The sequence below is a fragment of the Pteropus alecto genome, unplaced genomic scaffold (assembly GCF_000325575.1).
Source record: "Pteropus alecto unplaced genomic scaffold, ASM32557v1 scaffold121, whole genome shotgun sequence".
NCBI classification, from domain to species: domain Eukaryota; kingdom Metazoa; phylum Chordata; class Mammalia; order Chiroptera; family Pteropodidae; genus Pteropus; species Pteropus alecto.
The window spans coordinates 15,890,832-15,908,734 of NW_006434369.1; positions in this window are offsets into that span (position 1 = coordinate 15,890,832).

The window sequence follows — 17,903 nt, forward strand, 5'->3', positions numbered from 1 at the left end:
TTGGCTTTAGAGACATATTCAAAACCCAAGGAAAACATATATACAATGAAATATGATCCAGCCTGAAAAAGGAAGGAAATTCTGACATATGCTCCAACATGAATGAAACTCGAGGACATTATGCTAAGTGAAATAAACCAGTCACACAAGGACAAATATTGGATAATTCCACTCATATGAGGTACTGAGAGTAGCCAAGTTCATATAGACAGACAGTAGAATGGTGGATTCCAGGGGCTGGTGGGGGAGGAGGGAATGGAGAATTAATGTTTAATGGGAATGGAGTTTCAGTTTGGGAAGATGAAACGTTCTGGAGATGGTTGATGGTGTGACGATAGCACAAAATTGTAAATGTGCTTAATGCCACTGAACTGTACACTCTAAAATGGTAAATATTATGTTATGTGTATTTTACCACAATAAAAAAAAAAAAAAAGAAAAGAAAATTCAGAGGGGAGCCTGCATGCCTCAGGCTCCATTCTCCTGTGATCTCTCTTTAAGAAGTGACCAGAGAGGTTCAATGTCTTGCAGCCAATTCCCTGCACATCAGTGAGTGACTGATTTTGCTTCCCTTCTTGTAACTAATAGAACTGACAGAATTTGCTAGAGTTCCGTTTTCTTATGTGCCAATGGTTATCCAAAGTCTCCCCTGTGGAATTTCATAGTTTAAATGCTTCTAAAGTACTGGACCTTTTTTTTCTTGATTCAGACATCTTTGTCAACTCAAGCCTCACCTTACACAGTCTTCAAGGACAGGAAGAATTAACCTTAATGCTACCTTGTCCCAAGGTATTTATTCAGAACAATTACTACAGGTGTGAATCAAGATGACAGCTCTCCAGAAATGCAACATGTTTAAGTGAAAAGCCTTTGATGGGCACAAAGTCTCCTTAAAGATGAGGCCTGATTTCCCAGAGGGGTACTCATGGGACAAGGTTGTCAGGTGAGATCCTTTGGTCCAGATAGCAAAAGGATATCATGTGCTTCATGTCTACTCTTGCTTTATCATGGCAAGCCCAGAACATCCTCCTGCATGCAATACTAGATTTGGCCTCAGTGGTCTTGGGAATAATGTTGGCAACTTGAGAAACAAGCACACAGAGTCTCCTTAAGCATGACAGCTAGTGCTGCAGAGGGTATGAATGAGTGCAAAGATGGGAAGATAGGATCTGTCTGTAAAGCATTTGCAGGCTGGCAGGGGTAGATAAGGGGTGTCCACACACACACACAGAAGACAATGCAAAGGTACTATGGGAATAAGTCACTCATCTCCTCTAAATGGATGGCCAGTAGGACTTGGAGGAATGGGCATGGGAGTTGGTGGGTCCTCAGGAAAGGCCCTATGGAGGAGGTAAGTCTTGGGTAACTTTTTAGGCATAGGTAGGCTTCAGTCCAGTGGGGTGGATCAAAGAGAGCTGCTCCATGGCCTGCAAAATGTGCCCAGGAAACCAGCGGATTGTCACACTGAGGGAGGTAAGAGAGGCCTTTGGAGCACAATGTTTGAAGTGGCCCCTCACTCACACAATCCTGAGTGATAGACATCTTTCTAAAGTTTTCACCTCTGCTGCCCAATTTGGTCCAGCCTAATCTGGGCCCTGCTGGAACCTCAGGTTCATGTGGAGGAAGGAGTGACAGAAGCTAGCATTTCCATCTTTCTTCTTGGGAGAGCAGAACATCCATGTGCTTGTGGGTAGTGAGGGCCAAAGCTAGCTTTGCACAAACCCCATAGGAGGAGGCTGGCTCAGGGCTGTTCAGCTGTCAGATGGGTTAGAGGCCACATCTCAGAGTCTTCTGTCAAGGGTCATTAATTCCAAAGACACAACAGTTGACTTAAATGAAGCCAGCTTTTGATTTTTGCCCTCTGGAGATGGAGGGCCTTGCTTGATGTTATACTTCTTTGGGAAGTTTTTGTCTTCTGCCTTGGGCACCATGCATTTAGGTCAGCTGTGGAATAGATAGGTACATCTTCTTCTTGAGAATGCCATTGCAACCAAGGTACATTCCAGGGGTGTGTGGAGGTGGGCCCGAGACTTCAGAACAGTGAACATTATTTAACTCTGTTTGGGAATCTACCCTGTATTCTTGCTGTTCATGTTGAAGGCATTACCTACATGGTGACTGAGCCCTCTGCACTGCCCTTCCCCCAAACTGAGCCATTAGTTGCCTTTCAGAACTGATGAAACAAGTGCGAGAGGAAATCATCTACACTGTAAACTTTGTCCCCTGCCATGTGGTGGCTGTGAGAGTGAGCTCAGAAGACCTCCGGCTAAAGGTAGTGGGGCGTGTTAGTGACCAGAGCTCCAGCTGTGGCACCAGGTCTTGTGCTGGGTTTGCACTGAAGTCATGCCTCCCACTGGGGGTGCTCCCTTCAGTGACTGAGTGTGTTGAGGTATGAAGGCAGACCCTCCACCTTCTCTGGATCTCTCCCTATTTTCCTTGACTCAGGCATTTTGTCTCATAAAATCCTTGCATATTTAATTCCATCTTGGCCACTGATGTTTGGAGGATATGGACTAACACAACTTGCTATTCTATCTTGCAAAACTGAAAAAAACTTTAAAGGGTCCAGCCAGGAAGCTTTAGTGACAGAAGACCTCCAACAACTCTTTGAAAGCAACTGAAGGATACGGGGGTGGGGGGGGAGGTGAAGGAACTGGCCCCCTGCTGCCCTATACAAGGGATGTAAGGACACTTACACCCCCTGGACTGTACCTTGGTTGCAATGGCATTCTCAAGAAGAAGATGTACCTATCTATTCCACAGCTGACCTAAATGCATGGTGCCCAAGGCAGAAGATAAAAACTTCCCAAAGAAGTATAACATTAAGCAAGGCCCTCCATAAGTGTCCTTATGTGGATGTAAGGACACTTCTGGCTTGTATGATGCTTGGGAAGGAGTTCAGCAAGACTCTAAGGCTGTGAAGAAGTTGTGAAGGTTATCTGTCCCATCCCAGGGAGGGTGCCAAGGGCCAGACTTTCTGTCATTCTCCCATCATCAGTTCCCCTGTCCCTGCAGTGCATTGTAGGGGATGGGCACTGAACCAGGGGTCAAAACCCCTGGGTACCAGCCTGGCTGAGTGAGAGGTCACTTTACATTCCTGGGCCATCAGTGACATAGGGGTCTATTTACTCTCCCTTCTAACCTCATAAGACTGCAGTGACAAGGCACAAGAAAGCTCCTGGGAATTGGAGCAATGTTATAGAAAAGCAAGTCATGCTCTTCCTTCCTTCTCCTTCCTTCTTTTCCTTCTTCTTGTTTCTCTTCCTGAGCTCTGCTTTCTTTCTCATTTTTTCTTGTGATTTTTCTATTTTGCAAAACTCAAAGTTAGGACAAGACAGAAAACTGCCCTGTGTTTTCCTTATCAAAATCACATGGATAGGCTAATGGTCAAGGACTGAGCCTGCATCTGGTCTGGACCAGCTGACCCTAGAGTGCCCCTCTCTAAGATTTCTGCTGGACATTTCTGTGCTGCAGAGATTAAGGCAGAACTGGCTTCCTTCTGGCCTTGGTGGATCTGAGAATTCTCATTGCGAGGGGTACAATATACAGACATCTAGTTTACAGGGGTTGAGTGAAAAGACACCGGCACTGTAAGATATAATAGTCCTGATGGTTAGAGATGTACCTATCTATTCCACAGCTGACCTAAATGCATGGTGCCCAAGGCAGAAGATAAAAACTTCCCAAAGAAGTATAACATTAAGCAAGGCCCTCCATAAGTGTCCTTATGTGGATGTAAGGACACTTCTGGCTTGTATGATGCTTGGGAAGGAGTTCAGCAAGACTCTAAGGCTGTGAAGAAGTTGTGAAGGTTATCTGTCCCATCCCAGGGAGGGTGCCAAGGGCCAGACTTTCTGTCATTCTCCCATCATCAGTTCCCCTGTCCCTGCAGTGAATTGTAGGGGATGGGCACTGAGCCAGGGGTCAAAACCCCTGGGTACCAGCCTGGCTGAGTGAGAGGTCACTTTACATTCCTGGGCCATCAGTGACATAGGGGTCTATTTACTCTCCCTTCTAACCTCATAAGACTGCAGTGACAAGGCACAAGAAAGCTCCTGGGAATTGGAGCAATGTTATAGAAAAGCAAGTCATGCTCTTCCTTCCTTCTCCTTCCTTCTTTTCCTTCTTCTTGTTTCTCTTCCTGAGCTCTGCTTTCTTTCTCATTTTTTCTTGTGATTTTTCTATTTTGCAAAACTCAAAGTTAGGACAAGACAGAAAACTGCCCTGTGTTTTCCTTATCAAAATCACATGGATAGGCTAATGGTCAAGGACTGAGCCTGCATCTGGTCTGGACCAGCTGACCCTAGAGTGCCCCTCTCTAAGATTTCTGCTGGACATTTCTGTGCTGCAGAGATTAAGGCAGAACTGGCTTCCTTCTGGCCTTGGTGGATCTGAGAATTCCCATTGCGAGGGGTACAATATACAGACATCTAGTTTACAGGGGTTGAGTGAAAAGACACCGGCACTGTAAGATATAATAGTCCTGATGGTTAGAGTCATCTTGAGTGAACACAAATGGCTTCTAAATTTTAAAGAATGTGCCTTAGAGAATTGGGTCAATTATTTATCACAGACGGGGGCAAAAATTCCTGTTTGCTAATTTGAAACTATTATAATGCAATCTAGGCACTGAGTTTTGAATTCACTGCCAAAGAAATGTCCTATACCCTGGATACTTCTTTCTCGTCATTTAACGTTATTTTAGTAATTGAAAAGAACTATGGTTAAGCTACAGCACTTCTAAGATTTATAACGTGCCCTTCACATGGGTACATTTAATATAGCAGCTCTCAGCTGGAATACATGTACAAAGCAAGAAGGGTAGGCTGAGAGAGTGTTTTATATCCTTTGGCTCAAGTTGAAGTTACAAAATCACTTTGCGGGAAGATGTTGGGGTGTGAAGAAATACTCTATAAAAACAAAACAAACACCTTTTGGAGTAAGAAAAGGTAAGAGAACATGGAATTTAAGGTGGCATTCTACTCATATTGAATGCTTTTGATTTTCCTCCTGCCTTTTAATCGGTAAGATATTTTTGCTTCAATCAAAAGATTTCCTCCCTTCTCCAACTCCCCTCTTTTTTTCCACCCTCAGAAACCTTTGCCTCCTCCCACAGTGGTATTTTAGTAAATCTACTGCCCTTTAAACAGGTCCTCGTTCTCAAGCTTTGCCATTAGTCATTTACTAAGGAATAAATTTTGGAAGAAGACAGCAGAGAAAATCAGTTTGCTCAGCTGACCACTTATCTGTTCTGTCTTTCTTCCCCTGAGCTCACGGCCTGCATCCCCCAGCTGATTCAGCATGTGGCAGTGTCATCTCAAAGTATATTTTCATTGCAAGAGAGACAACATTAGAAGTAGAACACTGCACAAGCAGGGCTCACTGTGACCTTGGTGGGGTTATCAGGAGGGGATAGTCTAGCTTGCAAGTCAAAGTGCTCCTGGTCCTCTCATCCAGAAACTGAACTCACCAAGCCTTTGCCAACCTCTTTAGGCAGAAAGCCCAGCAGCTCTTCAGGGACACTGTGGGGCACCTTTCCTGGAATGTGAGTTCTCATACAGGCTCACCATATCCTAGCTGTGTGACATCAGGCAAGTTATTTAGCTTCTCTGGGCCTCAGTTTCCACATATGTAAAGTAGGAATAATAATAGGTATCATAGAACTGGAGCAGGGATTTAATGGTTGAATACATGTAAAACTGCCACATGGGTACTAGTGTTGCATATTAGTATTATCATCATTAGTTCTAAAGGAAGAAGAGTGGCCTTTTAGGTTGAAGAGCGAGTGTGGAGGTGGACAGGGCTGCAGGCCAAGTCAGAGAGCTAGAATCGCTTGCACAATCTCTTCAGCAGAACAGAACTTACAAATTTCATTTTCATGACTCGCTTTTTGAGAGCCATCTTTGTGCCAATAATGGCAGAAGATATTTCATAAACATTCTCTTTAAGTTTTATTACAACCCTGCGTGGCAGACATAACTATGCCCATTTCATGTGTAAAAAAACTGAGGCTCAGGCAGTCTAGATCCTTGCCCAACGTCAGCCTCCAGTCTCTGGAGGAGCAGGAACTGGATTGAAAGGTCTTGCTCTTTCCTCTATATCACACCATCTCATCCTCCAATTTCTAAATCAGTACTAGCTGTCCACTGTCACTCAGAGGTCTCAGAGTGCCTTGTTCTGGGTGTATACGATTTTGCAGGCAAAAATAATTTAAGGTTATTTTGCTTGGAAAGAGGGTTACCTTTGTTATCCTCAGTACATGTTTGAATTAATTCATCAACAAACGAAGCGTGCCTTCTGGAACCTAAGGCAGCCATTGTGTTGTGCCTCTACTAAATAGGTAGTTGGCTTTTCAAGGAAGAGTCTGGGCGCCCAACATTGTCCTCACCCAGACGTCTTTGTTCTGTTCTGGCCTATTCAGGCTGCCTTGTCTGTCACTGGACAAGTTTAAGGATTCTGTATCTGTACCTTCGACATCCAGGAAACATCTGCACTGCTAGCTCCCCATGACTATCTGGGGAAAAATCTCACCAAAATGATTACAAGTTTTACAAACTTTTAGTTGGAAACATGTATTTCCCTATGGGCAGAGATGAGTGGCTTTGGTCTGGCAGTAATGCAGCCTACTTGATATTCCTGTCATATAGCATCTCTACTTGTGCTTCTCCATGTTTTTTTTTTAATTTTTTATTTTTATATTCAGATGTCCGCCCAGGACTTACATGCTGTAGTTCTGGGACACCAGTTTTGTTTCAGGTATTCAAAAAAACCCCTACATGCCATATTTTATTGTAGAAACCAAGTCTTCGAGTCCTTGATTGTATGTGTGTGTTTTTTAAAACAAACTTTATTCATCTTTTTGGGATAGGTTAATCTCAGTTCTAAATTACAAAGATTCTGCTTAGAGAGAGAAGGAGGTTAAATATTTCTGGTATTTTACATCCTGTTTTTCATTCAGTATATACTTGGAAGTATAAGAGGGATCCCCTTATCCATTTCTGGAATGATTTTCTGGAAGGGGAAATTGCAAGCTTTCTGATCAGAGGAAGAGATTATTGTTTTCTGAGGCCTGTGGGAAGAGAGAGAAGGAGGTAGAGAGCTAAAGACTTGCAAGTGCTGGGATGGCTCCTAAGCTTAAAGTTTGCTTCCTTTGCCTTTGTATTAGTTTCCAGATCTGTTAGAACTAAGTACCACAAACTGAATGGTTTTAACAACAGAAATTTATTCCCTCACAATTCTGGAGGCTGGAAGTCCAAGATCAAGGTGTCGACAAAGTTGGTTTCTTCTGAAGTCTTTCTCCTTGGCTTGTAGATGGCCGTCTTCTCCCTGTGTTCATGTCATCTTCCCTCTGTATGTCTGTATCCTAATCTCCTCTTCTTATAAGGACACCAATTATATTGGGTTAGGACCTACCCTGATCTTATTTTAACTTAATTACCTTTGTAAAGACCCTATCTCCAAATATTGTCACATTCTGAGGTACTGGGGGTTGGGAATTAAAACATATAAATTTTTGCTGGGATGCAATTCAGCCCATAACAACCTCTACTTATTAGCAATTCAGTAGGGTCAATGATAGCCTTGGTGAGCACCTGCCATTTATGCCTGGGTGTGAAGTACTCATTCATTTTCCCTCCTTCCAACCATCTAGCTGAGATTAACCATGTAAGGTTTGAGTCTTTTTATAGAGTAAACTTTGGGGGAGGATGTTGCTAGGTAAGATAATTGGGAATTTTGGAGGCCATGGAAGGAGCACTCTGGGCTTTATGCTGAGAAGCAGATAGTTAGAGCAAGAGTAAGTAGGGAAATAGTACACAAATGGAAGTGAGATGACCCCAAAGGTCAGCATCACCTGGAATTAGAATCACAGACAATTAGAGTCAGAAGTGATTATTGGAGAACATTCTCTGCAGAGTTTCTGGACTGGAAGTCTGTAATAGTTTTCTCTTTCTAGCACGTGGTGAAGATTCATTTCTCTGGTCTCCATTCACAACAGACTATGTGGCAACTGGCAACTGTTTACCATATTGGATGTAGAGAGGACAGGTCAGTAAAGGCATGTGTATTGAGGAAAGTATATTTGCAGGGCGTCTAGTACAGCAGACATCTATTAATTTTATCTGCTCAGTACCCTGTCTCTCTTTCTTTTGGTGGCAGACTTTATTTCCTTGACACAAGAAGTGGGTATGTGACACAGGTTGGGTAAATTATCCATTCTGATCACAATAACTCTTCCAAGAGGTATAATCGGTTGAGCCAAGCTGAGTTAACTGGAGTTTTTCCTGGGCTTTTATATACAGGAGGCCAGAGAAAGGCTCCTACTCCCTGGCTAAAGAGCTGTTAAGGATGTGAGTCAGAGCTGCTATTGTCAAGAATCCACCCCACAGAGAAGCTGGTTTGGCTGGGAGAAGTCTGCACACAAAGAGAAACTGAAACCAGAACAGAGATGGCGAGTCGGATGGGCTCCAAGTCCCCAATTTGAGGCCCTGGCTTGGCAAGGCTGCCTCCACCCGGCCTGCTCTTCTTGTGGTTTGGTCCCGTGAGCCAATAAATCCCTCCTTAGCTTGGGTTTCTGCCACTTGTGACCAAAAGAGTCCTGACTAATTCAGGTAGACTGTGGATTAAATTAAAACTTGTGAAAATATAAAGAGAATAAAAAGGCTTTGAAAGCTATGTTCTGAGCCAAAAGAACAAGGATGGGCTGGGCCTACACCCTGGAGAAAATGGCATGATGCCTTTTGGTGGTTGAGAACAAGCGAAATGTTCAAATTATCCCTCCACTTTTATATTCTGAAAAGAAATCTTCTTCAGATTGGAAAGGTGAAAAGAAACTTGACTGAAAAGGAATTGAAACCTAAGATAGGTGAGAAGACAGTAAGACAGGGTCACTGGCCCTGATGTGAGCTCATCTCTGGCCTGCTGGGCCGTGTTAGTGGAGTGGACACTTTGCCATGTAATTTGGAGAGGTGTACTTTTTGTAGGAATCATGACAGCGAGATGACATGCTGTAAAACTGGAGTGTTAAATCAATTTTCAAAAGCTGTCAGGTTTCAGGGTGGGGTTCCTAGACTCTCTAGTAGGAGGAATGTACCACCATCCTCTGGTCTCAGACAACCAGAAATGGAGAAATAGCAGCTTTGCAGTGACGATAAGATGAATTCTGTTCAGAAAGATTGCATTTGAGTTGCTTGCAGGACATCTGGGCAGGGCTGTTCAGATGGCAAATTGAACATTTTGATCTGGAGCTCAGAAGACAAGTCAGGCCTGGTGAGGTAGCTCGGGGGTCATGAACAAGAAGGCAGTAGCCAGATGGTGAACGAGACATCCCAGGGGTCTCATACATTAAGAAAAGAGAAGAGCAGGCTCCAAGTCAGAAGATTCAGAGTGACTTATTTTGAGGGCCCAGTGGAGAGAAAGAGAAAGAGAGAGAAAGAGTATTCAGAGGTGGTAGGGTTAAGGGAGACAGAAAGACAAGAGCCTGAAAAAGAGGGCAGTGGTTAACAGTGTCAAATGATGATGTTAATTTAGAGAGGCCACACTGGATTATGGATGAGAAGGTCTGTGGTGACCTTTGAGAAATCTGTTTCAATAAACAAAAGCATGAAAGTTGAACAGAAAGAAGTGAGTGGATGATGAGATATATCACCTCATTTCCTTCCTCCCACGATCACTGCCTTAGCTCATGTCTCTTCTCTCATCAGCCTTTCTCAGTGGTCCTGGAACTAGGCGTTCTGCTATTGTTTTCTTCCCACGTCCACCCCAGCTCCCGTACTGTCACCAGGCTTACCTTCCTAAAGCACATCTCTCACTGGCCTGAGGAAGAACATGTAATCCTGCAACCAGGTATTTCACTTGGATAAATGCTGACTTCAGAGTTCATGCAAAGGGCCCTGAAATCTCAGAGACCCAGACAATATGAGTTCGCGTCTCACTCAGGAAAAACCCCTTTGGAAACAGAATGGGGTTGGGCTCTGAGACACAATAAGTCAAGGATGAGGCTGACAGAGGTTCTTCCATCCCCACTGTGTGGCTCCAGGCTTGCCATGGTGCTGACGTCCAAACCAGCAGAAGGGGAAGAAGCCCCCAGACGGAAGCCCAGCTGTGGCCTGAAGAGGTAGATTCGGGCTAGAGCTGAAAGTGGTGTATGTTATGCTACTTCTACGTTGTTCTGTTGGCTAGAGTTGAATCACATGGTGGGACTTAATTTAGAGAGAAGCTGGGGAATATGGTCTAGCTAAGATAAAACTTAGCCATTCTCCGGTGATCATGGCATTCAAGACCTTGCAGAATCAGATCCAGGCCATTTCGCTAGTCCTGTCTTTCTGGAGTTTGACCTACTCCAAGGCACAGGAGAGCATTACTTACCGTTCCTCACATATTCCAGCATATTCCCATTTCCCTTCATCAGAAATATACTCTTACTACCCCTACCTACTTCTTTAAATCCGACTCATGCTGTGAGCTACAGGGATATGCCATTTCTTCCACAGAGCCTTTTTCTGAGTTGCAAGTATTTCTTCCTTTTATAATTTGTCAGCCCCAGACTCCATCACTCTCTACCTCCTACTTGTATTATTACAGTTATAGAAATCCCCTGTCCTTCTGTAGATGTAGACTGTAAACTCATTCAGGGCAGGGTGAACTCAGTCATCTTTGCTGAATCTTTACCATATACTTATAGTAACTATAGGTTCTACCATCCTAAATCAGGTTGTGTGGTCCGAAAAGTCTTAGTGTACATACCAGGATCAACTGGGTAAAATATTAGGTTGTGACAGTTTTCATGAATGTCCTGGAGCACAATCCTGGAGACATAACAGAAATTCAATGAATATTGCTCTGGAATGGAATTAAATCACTGTTATTGCTTAGTACTATACAAAGAAAGAGAGAATAACTCAGAAGAACTTTTCAAATAGTAGCAGAGCTGGCTTGAGAAGTGTCGCAGGGAGCTGGCTTGCCAAGAACAATTACTAGCATTCCAGGACACCCTCAGCCAAACTGAAATGCCTAGACACTTCATTGAAAAAGCACAAAAATTAAACAAAGGAGAAACGTGGTGTTTTATGGTTGGCATTTTGTGCTAGTGTCTTATAATTTGAATTTGACTGCTTTCGAAGGCACTCCCAGGTTCTGAGATGTTGTTTAAGATAAATGGTTTTGTTTGGTGTTTGTAATGGTTCATTCAGCAACTGGAAGCTTGTTTACAGCTTTGTGGCCGAGGGCCTGAAAACTGTCTGTGAATTATTTTGTCAATAAGGCAACCAGGGATGGCTGGCTTCAAGTCTGCTTATTGCTTATATCTGACCCTCAGTTATGAATGTTAATATGAGGAAGACATTATTTTAATAGTAAAAATGTTTGTGTGTATCTGTTCCATTCATGACAGATTTTATTGGCATTAATCTGAGCTGAAACAAGAAGGAGCTAATGAAAGGGTGAGCTGGTGCCAGAGTCAAGCTTCTAGGGAGGGCCATGGCCTGGGCTGACTCTGAGCTTGATTTTCAAAGGGAGTGAGCTGGGGTAGTGTGTCCCCAGGGCTGCCTTCAGTGTTTCCCTGCCTGTTTGTGGGACAGGAAACACCTCTCTAGGATGCCAGCACTGCATCCACCCCAATGAGCCGTGTTATGGGGGAGTGGGGATGAAGAATGGATGAGTCAATGTGGAAACAGCTCTGTTACCAGCTTGCTGGTCTTTCTTCTCCAGATCCCCCAAGAGTCCTGGAATCCATGTCCCTCTGGCCTGATGTGGAACCCAGCCCAGCAAGAATGCTTGGTGATTTGTTAACGAACACTCCATCCAGACCAATCTCTCAGTTTTTCCTATTCCTACATTTTTGTCCAAATGGCAGTTGTTCCGAAGACACACCTCATGTGCCTTTGTTTGTTCTGTTTATTTTTTCTGGAATGCCTCTCTTCCCTCAAACTCTCTGACCCAGTTGGAATCCAAAACATCCTTTAATCCATCTCAAATAGCACTCTCTTCATCCTTCTTTTTGATGGCCTCAACCAATTATAAACTCAGAATTCAGAGTTTATCTTTTGTATCTGCTGCCGTTGCTACTTCTGGCACTCTCACTAGCCCCAGCAGCAGTTTTTGTACCCTCAGCGCTTTCTAGGGCACTGCTTTACATCCCAAGTGTGGTCTGGCTTTGCAGTCAGATTGCCAGGTTGAATTCAGAGTTTCTGTGACCTTGACTGTCAGATGGGAAGATGAGTAGCCCCTGCGTTATGGGGCCATTGGTGGGGCATTAATCTGCCCCACCAATGGCCCCATAAGGAAAACCATGGACGTAAGAAAACTCAGTGCCTGGCACATGCAGTCATCCACTGGCTAGAAGCTGTACTTTAACTAGTCAGAAGGAGAACTCACTCTGTGTACAAATGAGCAATGAGAGAGGTGAGAGCAACTGATGCAAAGCTCAGAACCTAAACATAAGAGGAATGGTTGACAGAAACCTGGTGGCTTAGTCCAGGGGTGGCTGAGGGGGTAACTGCGGGTCCTCTTTTGAGATCTGGAGATCACCAGGTGGGGAATGGGGCAGCTTCTGAGTCTCAGTGACAAGCCCTGGCAGAAGTCCTTGGTGGGTCCCAGATGAAGTCTGAGGAAGTTGGATTCGGCTTCATATAAAGAACTTTCTGTCAGGGAGAGCTGTCTGAAGATGGATTGGGCGGCTTGAGAGGGTAGGGTGGTGGGCTGCCCATCACAAGACATGCTTGGTAGAGGCCTGGCTAGAGCTTGAGAAGAAGACTGCCTGTCAAGGGCCGTTCTGAGCCTGGTATCACTGCCTGGCTTGTTCCACAAGCTGCTGGAAGGCTCCATGTGTAAAATGGCACATTGGTATGCAAATGTGAATATTATTATAATGTGAGGATTATTTTTACTTGTAGAAATCATGTTTCCTCCCTTTTAAGAGCAGGTGTTGGGTGCGGAGTGGGGAGGAGATCAAATCCTGCTTCTAGCCTCAGCATCCTGCCTGGGCTTTCCCAGAGCGGTCTCACTGCCTTTCCACCAGCTCTCATCTGAGTGAAAATGGGACATGCTGGAGGAGGGTGGGAGGAGGGCTGCAGGATTGTGCATCTTACACAAGGTTTTTGTTTTGATGGGGTGGAGTCGGTATAAGGTGGCTGTTGCATATTAAAAAATAAAATAGTGCCACCAGATGAGAGTTGGCAGGAGGTCAGTCTGAGAGCCCTATTCTCTGAAGGGTTATTTATAAAGTGGGCACGGTGTGTTCAGCTTGGTGGGGGTTCCCTTCCTCCCAGGACATGGCAGCCACAGAGCCCTAGGGAGGGATGCCTGGCCTGGGCTCACCAGGCCCTTGTTACTGCAATGAGAGACACCCAGTCTCACAAGCTGACTCTCAAACACCACAATTATTGGTGGCTGTGGTTTATTTTGTGTTGGGGAAGGGGGAAAGTGAAGTTTGCTTTTTTCTGTTTGCTGAAGACATTATTTTAAACAAAAATGTGTTCAGAGAGTTGAAAGAGACTCGTGGAGTAAAGCTGTTTTATTGTCAATGAAATCATAGCTGTTGAGGTTAACTCAGGCTGCTCATAAAAGCAGCCCTAAAACAAGTGGCTTATGAAAACAAACTGCAAAAAGAAAAAAAAAAAATGAGAGAGAATAATGACTTACAGGAAGAAATAAGGTAAGATCTGAGGTGTACATCCCACAGACTCTGAGTCAGGAAGCACAGCAAAGTGGGTGCAGCTCTGGACTGTGGGTCAGAAGGTCTGGGCTTCACCACACCTCTATCACTTACCAGCTGTGACCTTGGGCCAGTCACTTCATCTCTCTGAGCCTCAATTTTTTCCATCTATACTTTAGCCTAATTATCTCTGTACTGCCAGCCTCACTGAGGTCCTTGTAAGTCTGTCTTTGTAAGTAATATTAAAACATATACTATCAAAATCTATTCCCTTTCTTTCTGGCTATGTGTACAATCTTTGCTGTACTTCTTGCTTCTTCTGCATCATATCTATCTGAAAAATGCTGTTTCTGTGTCTCTTCAAAGTGCTACTTGGGGCTTGTTTCACAGCTGACTTTGGAGTAGTGGTGGTGAGACCTACTTCTCTAAGAGGGGCGTACCAGAATTTCTCTCTCTCTCTGCCCCTGCCTCTCTTCCAGAGCGCTGTGAGTCGAAGTCTAGGTCTGGCCTCTCATTTCCTACTATCCTCCTTTGGCCACTCAATCCTAGTCCCCCATTCATTCCTTGAACACACTAGTCATGCTCCTGCTATAGAGCCATTTGCATTTCCTGTGCCTGCTGATGGCTCTCTTCTTCCCCAGTCAGCCATAGATTGCTTTCTCTTACCTTGTCAGGTCTTCTTCACACAAGAGTTCTATCTTGATCATCCATTTAAAATGGTGCAACCCACTTCCTGTTTGTCTGTCTTGTTTTATTTTTCTCCACAGCAGTTACTACCATCTAACATAATATATATTTTACTTATTTATTCTATGCCTCTCTCACATCCACCCTGGGATGTAAATGCCTTGAGGGTAGAGATTTTTCTTTCTTTTGTTCATTGTCTATTATCCTCCAACACCTCCTCTTATTAAATAAGTTGGAGAGTAATCTCTTTTTGTCTGTTGTCTGGAAGAATTTTGCCAACTTGAGATAATCTGTTCCTTGAAAATTTGACCTCATCTATAAATCTGTCTGGGCCAGGTACATTTGTGTGTGTGTTTGAGGTCAGGGCAGATTTTGACCAATACGCCTGTTTCTTTAACAATTATAGCACTATTCAAAATTTTTTTGCTTGAATCAGTTTTGGTAAGTTATATTTTTGTAGGAACATGTTTAAGTTTTCAAAATTGTTGGTGCGTTATTTTCGGTCATATTCTTTTATTATTTTTTGTATACTTTATGTGTAGCTATACCCTCATTTCATTCATAATATCGCTTATTGTAATTTTATCTTCATATCTTAATAAATCTTTAAAAATTTATCTATGTTGTTATTTTTAGCAAAGAATCAACTCTTAGCCTTTTGGTTCTTCTTTATTGTATTTTTGTTCTCTGTTTTGTTGATCTCTGCTTCTATTTTTATTTTCTAATTTATTCTAATTTGAGTTTGAGTTTGTTGTGTTTTTCCCCCTGAACTACTTAAGAATAACATTTAGCTCACTAATTATGAGATTGCCTTTCATTCCAATATATGTATTTAGCTATGAACTTCCCTCAAATTACACATTGGCTGCATCCCAGAGGTTTTGATGCATGGTGTTCTTATTCTCATTCAGTTTTAAATATTTAAAATTTTTTCATTTTGATATTTCCCCTTTAACTCATGAGTTATTTATCAATACTGCTAAATATATGGGCATTTTTAATTTATATTTTTAACTTCAAATTTAATTTCACTGTGGTTAGAGCTGCCAGTCTGCTTTGTACCTAAGTTCGAAGTTTATTGAAACTTTCTTAATGGTTTAGTACATGATTACATTTTGTATATATTCCACATGTGCTTGAGAAAAAAATGTATGTTCTTTATTATTCGGAAGAACTCTACATATATTCATTAGATATTATTTGAGTGGGTCATAACTTGTAATTGTTCATATTTTCTATATTCTTGCTGATTTTTTTGTCTTCTTAATCTATCAATAATGGAAAAAGTCATGCTAAGTTCACCCTAGTTCTGTAAAATTTTACCTAATATACTAGAGGCTATTTTATGCGCATTTATGTTTAAAATTGCTCTCTTTTTGGTAAATTAAAACTTTTATTATTTTGTAATAACTTTCTTGATCCCTAATAGTGCTTGTTGTCTTAGAGTCTAGTTTAAATACTAATATGCTACATGGGGGTTTTTTTGGTTCATATTTTCCAAATATGCCATTTTCCATCTTTTTGCTTTCAACCTTTGCATAGCTTTATCCTTAATGAGTGTCTCTTATAAATAGCACATACCTAGATTTAAAATACTCAGTCTGTTAATCATTTGAGTGGTGACTTTTATAGAATTATATATTTTTTACATATTTGGACCACTTTTACCTTTTTTTGTCTCAAGTTTTCTATTTTTCTTTTTAATCTTTTCTTGCTTTTGAAAAAAAAGTTGTGTCAATATCTCTTCCAATAAGACAAGAACTTTTTTCCTTGATCTCTCCCCAACCTCTGCCAACTCCTTTCATGTAGTTATTATTTACACTTTAAATCTAGGTTATTATTGATCTTTTTCTCCCTTTCTTTATTCTTAGCTATTTTGAAAAATACAGAACTAAGTATTCCAAGTTATTTGGTCATCTCTGCTTTATGTATGTTTTACATTATCTGTCTTTCCCCTTTTCAAAGTACTTTATATAAAACTATTTTTGATAAGTCTTTGTGGTGAAATAGATGAGGGCTTGTGTGCTTGAGAAATTTTAAAAAGTCATGCTTATATATTTGTTACAAAATTTATAAAATTTACAAGATTTGTAACAAATTTTGTTACAAAATTTCAGGTTTAAAGTTCTTTTTTTAATATTTAAAAATATAATTCTATTGAGTTATTGCATCTATTGTGCTCTTGGAAACATGATTTCAATCTGAATTTGCTTTTTTTCCCTGAAAACATTTAAAATAATCTTTTTGGAATTCTTAATTACTATAATAATTTGTCTAGGTGTGGGTTTTACCATATCTATATAGAAACTATAAATAATAGATATAAAATATAATATTTATCGTATATATAAAATTATCATTATTATTATTTTTTTGCTAGCTTAGGGTCTTTTAAATCTGAAGTTTCTAGTCTGTTTTAATTCAGGGGAATTTAACTTATTTTTTGAAATTATTTTTCTCATCATTTTTATTGGTTTATCTTTCTAAGGCTTTTATTATTTATATGTTAGCTTTTCTACTTCTAACATGAATATTGCATAGTTTTTCTCTTATATTTTCTATTTCTTTGACTTTTCTTCTTTCTGGGAGAACTCAGTCAATCTGGTCTTTCAAATTGTTAATTCTTTCTTGGCTGCTCTTTATGCCACTTATAGGATCCTTTATTATAAATATTATATTTTTATACCTATTATTTATAGTTTGATTCTTCTGTATGCTTTCTTTCCTATTTCACATTGCTAACGTTTTTTATTTTTAAAAGTACACATATTAGCTTAATTAAAAATTCTTGCTCCAGTGTCCTAATATTCTGGTAGAATCTTTAATCTTGTGTGTAGCTTTTCTTTTGAAGAGGTGATGTTCCTCAATTATCTTGTTGATTTGGCCTCTCAGCTTATTTTCCCTGAGGGTATCAGCTTTTCCTCAAATAGTTCACCAGAGCCAAGTTGTGTCAGTTCCAATGAGCTCAGGGAAGAAGAAGTGAATGAGCCCTAGGGTGCAGTGCTCTTCACTCTGGGGAAAAAAAAAAAAAAGCTACTAAAGTCAGGACTTTACTCTTGCCCTCCAGAGGAAAGCAGAATTAGAAGATGCCCTTGAAAATGTAATTCCTCAGCCCTGGGGAATTGGAGGAGGGGTAAAAATCCAACAGTCTGAGGGTTTTTAGTCTTAAATTTTTTCAGCTCCTCACCCACATTGAACTTTTGCCAAGTCTGATTTCACTCTTGAGGACAAATGGATATGAGTTTGGTGGCAGGAGCAGAAGAATTCCAGCAGTTTTTCCCCCCCATTTTATCCTTTTACAGCTGTTTTTGCTCTAAGCAAAGCCACCTTATCCCGCAGACACACAAATCCATAAAAGCGCCTCCTTTCATCCCAGGATTTCTTAAAGTGTCATAGTGCATATCTTCTCAAGTTCGCAGGGGTACTTTAGTGGAAAAAGCCTGTAGTTGAGTTTGACAGACTCTTAATACAATACAAACCCTGTTAAGTTACTTTCTCTCAATCAAATATTCCCTTTTTCTACCCCCCACACTTTATTCCAGTCAAGTTACTTGGCCTTCCTAAG